This window comes from Lipotes vexillifer, unplaced genomic scaffold (genome assembly GCF_000442215.2).
Source record: "Lipotes vexillifer unplaced genomic scaffold, Lipotes_vexillifer_v1.1 scaffold317, whole genome shotgun sequence".
Taxonomy (NCBI): domain Eukaryota; kingdom Metazoa; phylum Chordata; class Mammalia; order Artiodactyla; family Lipotidae; genus Lipotes; species Lipotes vexillifer.
Window position 1 is genome coordinate 359,724 of NW_006782029.1, and position 7,493 is coordinate 367,216.

Consider the following 7,493-nt stretch of genomic DNA (forward strand, 5'->3'; position numbering starts at 1 on the left):
TTTCTCCTTCACAGTTCTCTGCTATTCAGGTTTGTTTGTTGTTTATTTATTTCCTATTTAGTTTTTAACACATACTGGGCACCCACAAAACCTTTAGTCTTGTTACCTGTGTATGGATTCTTCCCTTGAATGGCCTAACATTTACCTTTGCATCCTTAGTACGTACTAGAGGTAGGGCCTGAAACCCAGAATTATTTACTGAGTGATTGAAATAACTTCTCATGTTCAGGACTCAGGTGAGCATTTTACATGTGCCATTTTATGGGATACAGAAATTATCCCACTCTGTAAGCTTTTATAAAATTCAGAAAGTTGTATTTGATCCCTGTAATGCACCCTTTGCAATGGGTGTTTTCTTTGTGATGCAATTCTAGTATATCAAGGCCCTTGAGGTAGTTCAGAAACTGCTCCTTCTGCATGGGGGTTCAGACATCTACCTTAGACTGCTGTGTCATGTTAAGATGTTCATTTAAAACTTAGGTCAGTCACTGTCCCAGGCTGAGTTCTCTGGAAGCACAGCTGATATGGAGTTTCGGGTGCAAGATGTTTATAAGAGATCGAAACTGGTGAAGGGCTTGGGCAGAAGCAGGATTAGTGAGTGAAAGAAGTCAAACTGTAATGTGCCTCAGCCAGCCATACAGAGAGCTTTGGAGGGTGTCTCACTTCTGGTTGAAAAAGCAGAGCCGGTATATCATCTCACTAGTCACTGGAGGCAGGTGGCCTTGGGGTGAGCTTGCCCTTGAGCAAAGTGGTCTTTGCAGCTGAGGCAGACCCAGAAGTTGCAGAAAGCTGAAGGCTATCTCCTGACTTCTCTCTGTGTAGCTGGGCAGCAAGTTCTTCCTTGAAATGAGATCTGGGTAGTGCATCCCCATGTCTATCACAGATTTTCATCATAATACCTCCTGGTCTAACTTACTAGATTAAACAATCAGAATAATTAAATTCTGAAAAATTAAAATTCTATTGCATAGTGAAGTGAGGTGTTCAAAACACGTGCACCATCATGAAAATTAGAGCAGCAATTATATTCTGTAAAACACTACAAAAAAGGTTTCACAATATATTTTTTTATTCTAATTATGGGTCTTTTAAACATTATGTTATCTATTTACCAACAGCCTGAGTGAGGAAACTTTGAATAAAATATTATTGTATCACTGACAATGTCATTATTCTCGTGATCCTGGGTGACTTCTGCAAGACCTTATAGACTCTAGACAATCTTTTTTTGTTTCAAAATAGAACTGTTGGGCTTCCCTGGTGGCGCAGTGGTTGACAGTCCGCCTGCCGATGCAGGGGACATGGGTTCGTGCCCCGGTCCGGGAGGATCCCACGTGCCGCGGAGCGGCTGGGCCCGTGAGCCGTGGCCGCTGAGCCTGTGCGTCCGGAGCCTGTTGCTCTGCAGCGGGGGAGGCCACAACGGTGAGAGGCCCGCGTACCACAAAAAAAAAAAAAAAAAAAAAAAAAAAAAAAAAAAAACTGTTGCTGGCTTTATTAGTCACAGGAGATGTAATATTTCATCATCAATTTCATTAGTATTTCTATTATTCTATTACTTTTTTCTTATCCTCCAAAGGGTATTATTTATTATGTTCTATAATTAATTTTCTAAATTGCCTGTTTGAGTAACTTTTTTATACAAAATCTCCAAACTCTAACAGAATTAACTTTTTTTTTTTTTCCATAGCTATATACCTAGTACATAGAAAAGTTCCCAGTACAATTTGGGAGGTAAATAAATATTTAAGTGACTAAAATAAAAATGAATGAGTTGGCAACACCCCGGGACAGTCTTAAATAAAGATGTGAAACAAGTACATAAATGATGCTACAGTACAACACTGAACATTTAAAATGCCTTAAATTCTCCAGCTCTCTAAACAGAGAAGACACTCAATAAATGGAGTTCACACAGTGTTAACACATATGAAAAAGGCCAATGTGTGTGTTGGAAGATTAACCTTATGCTAAATATGATTTATCAACACACTGTTGTTGTAAGGACTAATGCTGGCACAACCTAAGAGTTTCCTAATGAAAGCACAGCATTCTAAAAAAAAGATAATGGTGGTGCCGTCTTTCTTTTCATTAGTTTGATCATATCTGAGGTCAGTTGCTTTAGGTTTTGACAAATGTGAGTCAGTTTCTAGGATAGGAAAGTTATAGGGCAATGAGAGAGATGTAAAAAGATATTTCATCTGGACTACCTTCTTCATCTTCAAAAAAAAAAAAAAAAAACCCTGTATGTTGGCCCTTTAATTCCAGGAGAATCCCAAAGGAAATAAAAGATGCAAAAAAAAATTTGGATAGATCATTGTACATAAGTTTTCATCCTAGGAATACACAATTAAAAAACTAAAACAACTTACACAGATGATGATAGGAGAGTGTTCAGTAAGCTAGGATGAGATGCAGTCAGTAAAAGTAATATTTTAAAAAGTTTTACAGGCTTTAGCCAAGGCTTGTGATACATTTCAATGAAAAGTAATCTGTCTCAAACTGTTATTAACAATATAAGTTCAAAATATGCATCTCTCTCTTTCCAGAACCAGAGGGAAATACATTAAAAATTTTAGAAATGGTATTGCTTTTCTTCCTTTTTTATTATGTTTTCCACAGTAATGACTTTTTTTTTTTTGGTTTTTATAATCAGGAAAAGAAACCTTATGTGTAAGTCAATTATTTCTATCTTTTGTTCCTTTCCCCTCATTGCAAAACTAAAATTTACAACTTATTTCCTGACAAAGAAAAAGAAAATATGCTTGGGGATTAAACATATGTGCTAATTCAATGTTTTTATTTTCCACTATCTGAGTTTCCTAAATAATATTATTGATTTCAACATGTCTGCTTTCAAACTTTGTTCAATTAAGCTTATTTAAATAAATTCAGGAAGAGTAAGGCCAAAATCACACGATACAGGACAAAAGGAAAAAAGCCAAGAAGTAAATAGGGTGAGGAAAATAAAAAGGCTAAAAAGAAATCTTATTAGCCAAATTCCAGTGGTTGAACCAAAATGCCAGTATAAGCTTCCTGATAGCTTGCATGAAAAAGGCAACAGCACATTATTCTAATTAATCAATCATTAGGAAAGTATTAACTTATCAGGAGGGACTGGGCATATACTTTGATTTTTTTTTTCATATTAATTCATTCATGTATTTAACAAAAGTTCATCGACTATATACCACACTGTAAGGAATTTAAACTAGAGGGGAAAACAAGTATAGGCAGTACAATTGCAAGTGAAGGTAGGGTTATGGCAGATGAAGGAGAAAAGTCCAGGCTTACAATCCTCATAAACTTTGTCTCTGAGGCACTGGTCTTTGTGTGCACGTTTACAAGGTTTGTGTTATGCTATAAGGTCCTTGAAAGCTGTTTGATATATACTCAATATTGGAGCTTATGTCAATGATATACCTAGTTATTATAAGGACTATATGTTTAATGTCTGTCTTCCCCACTTTCCAATGCTTTGCCCTCTCTCCCCACACAATCTAAACTCTATAAAGCCAGCAGCTGCGTATTTGCTCAAGCTCTATCTCTAGAGCTTAGAACAGCAACTTGTTCCACAGTAAGACTCAATAAATATTCCTTTAGGTATTGATGAATTGATTTAATGAATGACTACAATCTTCTCTCTAAGGCTCAGATTTCAGCATGATTTTCTTAATTTATAGTTATAACTGTTCTTTCCTTTTAATAACACTGGTTTCCTTAATCGCGGTTGGCTGGATACTAACATGCAGAGGGCTTTTGGGGGTTATTTTCTACTGGCTGCTCAAATTTGAAAATTGTATAGGTCATCTCTATATTGGTTAGTGCAATTTTAAAAGGAGTGTTGCATATTTTCATAGGAAATCCTCCCTTATAACATGTCCCATTTTCATTATAATCTACAGATTGAATTCCCCTTGATCCCTATGGTCTCTAGATCTATACAAATAATATAAACGTTTTAAGATGTCACAATAAAATGTAAAAAATATTATACCTCAGTATGCATCATTAGCTTTCAAATATTTTCTGAACATAGGAGTTCTTCCATCAAAAGAAATCCAATGGAAGACTCTCATATCGAAAACTTCAAGAGCATCTCTCATTGAAAGAGTATAAGGACAAAATATGTGATCTCTTATCCCTTATTCTCTTCTCTTTTTCCTCCCCTTACTCCCCTACAGTTTGGTAGCCTTTGGTGTGTCTGTTCAGAAACCTATGGCTTCTAAGAGTTAGAAAAACATTGTAGAATGTAAGTTTTGATTGTTAATGTGAAGTATTTCTTCTGATGAGAAGGTTGCACCAACATATCTGGCATCAAAATCATGTTAAAATCTGTCCCACAAAAAGACAGCAGGTTCTAACTCAACTACTGCTGTATTTAGAGATGTGTGGAAATAACTCATTTTAGATGTTGAAGAGAAGCATTTTGGCTCAGAACATTAAGCAATTGGACGACAATTCATGAGCTCAGGTTTTTAAGTTTTCTTTTTGCTGACACGTTTGACACTGGGAGAATCACTGCTTCTCTTTACCTTGGCTTACTCATCAATAAAGTAGCACGTGATTATGCTGACTCACCTCATTCTCACAGAGTGTTTATTCACTAGCACTGATAATGCACTATTCTGTCTAAGAAACCAATGAAAAATATTCCAAGGAGCAGGTAAAAGTGGTCACATTTGTAGCTAAATAATAATTTGAAGGAAACTTACAAGAGCTTCAGGTATATAAATGAGAACAAAAACTTTGGCTAATTTAGGTAACATTTAACAAAAAATAATTTTCAGCGAAGATAAACAAAGTAGCTTGTATTCGTTTTAATTTTACTGTAAACTGAAGAGACAGCCAGAGTTAGGGCTGGGGCAGGAGGTGTGAGGAGCACTTGGGATGTGTGCTATAATACTAATAAGATAAGTACATATGGCTTTCAAGACCTTGAAAAGAAAGATTTTTTTTTTTTTTTTTTTTTGCGGTACGCGGGCCTCTCACTGTTGCGGCCTCTCCCGTTGTGGAGCACAGGCTCCGGACGTGCAGGCTCAGCAGCCATGGCTCATGGGCCCAGCCACTCTGCGGCATGTGGGATCTCAACCACTGCACCACCAGGGAAGTCCAAGAAAGAGGATTTTTTTTTTCTCATTTGTAATTTTAATCGAAGCATTGCTATTCATTTTTAAAAGTCTTTCCTTATAAGCACCAAATTTTAATACCTATAAGCACCAAATTTTAATACCTATGTCAATTTGGGGGGAAAAGAAACTCCCGTCAAGAGCTTCCCTCAAGAAGAAAACAATGATGTTCATTCCTCCAAACAATCAAATTCGAAGTCTACCAAAACAGAAATAAAAAAAGCCCACACAGAGAAACAAAAACAAAAACAAAAATCACATTCTAGAGGTTCAGTGCATTTAGCATCCTTCAAAAAAATAACACTCTAGTTCATCAAAATATACATTTTCCATTTGATTTTTAAATTAAAAAATAAAACTTAAAAAAAAAACTTGAAGGAATTCACAATTAATTGCCTGACTCCTTTCAATGTCATGTACAACATATGAAGGTCAGGAAGGCTATTTGCAGCACACATGACTAGGGGAAATTGATTTTCAAGGTTTAGTTTTTAGCTTTCTTCCAAACAGTGTAAAATACCCACAATTCCAAGTATGAAGGGACACAGACGATCTCCTTCAAGAATTCCACAGGACAATACAGGTGCCCCAGCTGTTCTTCATAGAGTGACAGGGCTTCAGTCAAATTGACACAGTTCCCCTGTGTAAAGTATTTCCCATCCTGTTTCAATATTTTCATTGAGAGGTCAAGAATCAGTCTGAGAAATTCCCATGTGGAATCTTCTTCCGGAGATGTGGAGATTGGAACAGCTGTTAAATCATTAATCTCATAATCAAACTCTCTCCCTTCTTTGGCGTACCTCTTCAGTACTGGAATACAGTCTTCTATTAGAACCTGATAGCAGTCCCCTTTAAGATTGTCTAGGACATCACCACATGTTTTTTGCATGTATTTCTTACATGCATCAATCACCATTTGGTCAATCTCTACCATAGTGACCATCTTTGGTTTCAGTTTGACTATTTCACATAATATGCCCCCATCTCCACCTCCTAGAATCAGTACATCTTTGCCAGTGTAATCTTCTTTGCCGCTGCCCATGATGGCCCGGGTATACGCCAGATCACTTTCAGCCAAATTAACATCCCCACTGAGGATGAGAATATTTCCAAATTGTTTTGAGTGTAAAATTTTAATGTTCTGGTAAGGTGAGTCTTCATCATACACCACTTCATCTATGTCGTACTCAACCAGGCGGCCATCTGCAGTGGGCCAGTATCTGTCAATGGCCCCTCCTCGAACTATGGGTGGTAATCGCTTCACCCGCTCAGTACTGTCCTGACTCAATTCTTTTATTCTTTCTTCTACTTTGTTCAAAAGACTGTCAACTTCTTTGCCTTGCGCATCACTGTCGTAACTCTGAAGGTCCAGCAACACCAATCCATGCGGGTAAATTCTCAAATTGGCAAAGCTGCCGTTTTTGTTTACATAGGTCGCTAAATAGCCATGGTCCTGCCAGGTGTGCACCTACTCCATCATCCCCTGCTCCTGGAAAATGGACTGGAGGCCTTTCAGAATGGTCTCACCATCAGCTTTGGTGCCGAACATGAAGTCAAGGGTGCTGTGCCGTGCTGCTGCCATAGTGAGGTGAGGCCCTGGGCCATGCCTGGGGGAGGCAGCCGGGGAGAGTGGGGGGCCGCGTGGCATGTCAGGCAGCGGCCGGCAGGGAGTGCCAAGAGGATATTTTTGACATGTTGGAAGTTTGAAAGAAAACGATCTTGCTAGTTCTGTGTACTGGAATGCAAAACTGATAAAAAAAAAATAAGTCTATCATTGTAAATCTGACATTAGAATGTTGCTTTTGACTACTAGTAAATTCAGCCCCTTAATTCTCTGCTTGAGAATGGATAGTTATTACAGCCATAACAGAGAATATGAAAATAATAATAATAATAAACTTACTAACTAAAATGGCCATTCTTTATCTCATATTTAAGGCAATCACACTGTATGCCCTAAGCAACAGTTTAGCACCTTGTTCTTAGCCATGTGTACAACAATTTTAGATTAATAGCTGAATTTTCTTAGAGAAGAACTTGAACTTCATAAAAGGTCACTCTCTTTAGTTCAGAATGTTTTTCTTACATTTCAATCACTTTGCATTTTTATCAGTTCTCCCACTGAGTGGCCCAAATCATTTCACCAAATAATCTTTTCAGATGAGGTGAGTCAACCATTTTTGGGAAATTCATTAGAATGGAGGCCACTAGAGCACCATTTGCTCAGTTGAAGTACTATTCACACAGGCTCAAGGAGTTAATGTGCTTACTAAGTGCTTGCAAAGTAGTTTATTCCCCCAGAAAAGTCTCTCCCCAAAATTCATCAATTCCTTTAACATGCTAGCAAAGCAAGGATTCAAAGACTTG

The 7,493-nt window shown here is 37.6% G+C and overlaps 1 pseudogene; it reads right to left on the reverse strand.

Annotated features, from left to right (window-relative positions):
• Positions 1–5,610: 5,610 nt before the first annotated feature.
• On the reverse strand, positions 5,611–6,708 carry LOC103071835 (spermine synthase pseudogene; annotated as a pseudogene).
• Positions 6,709–7,493: the final 785 nt, after the last annotated feature.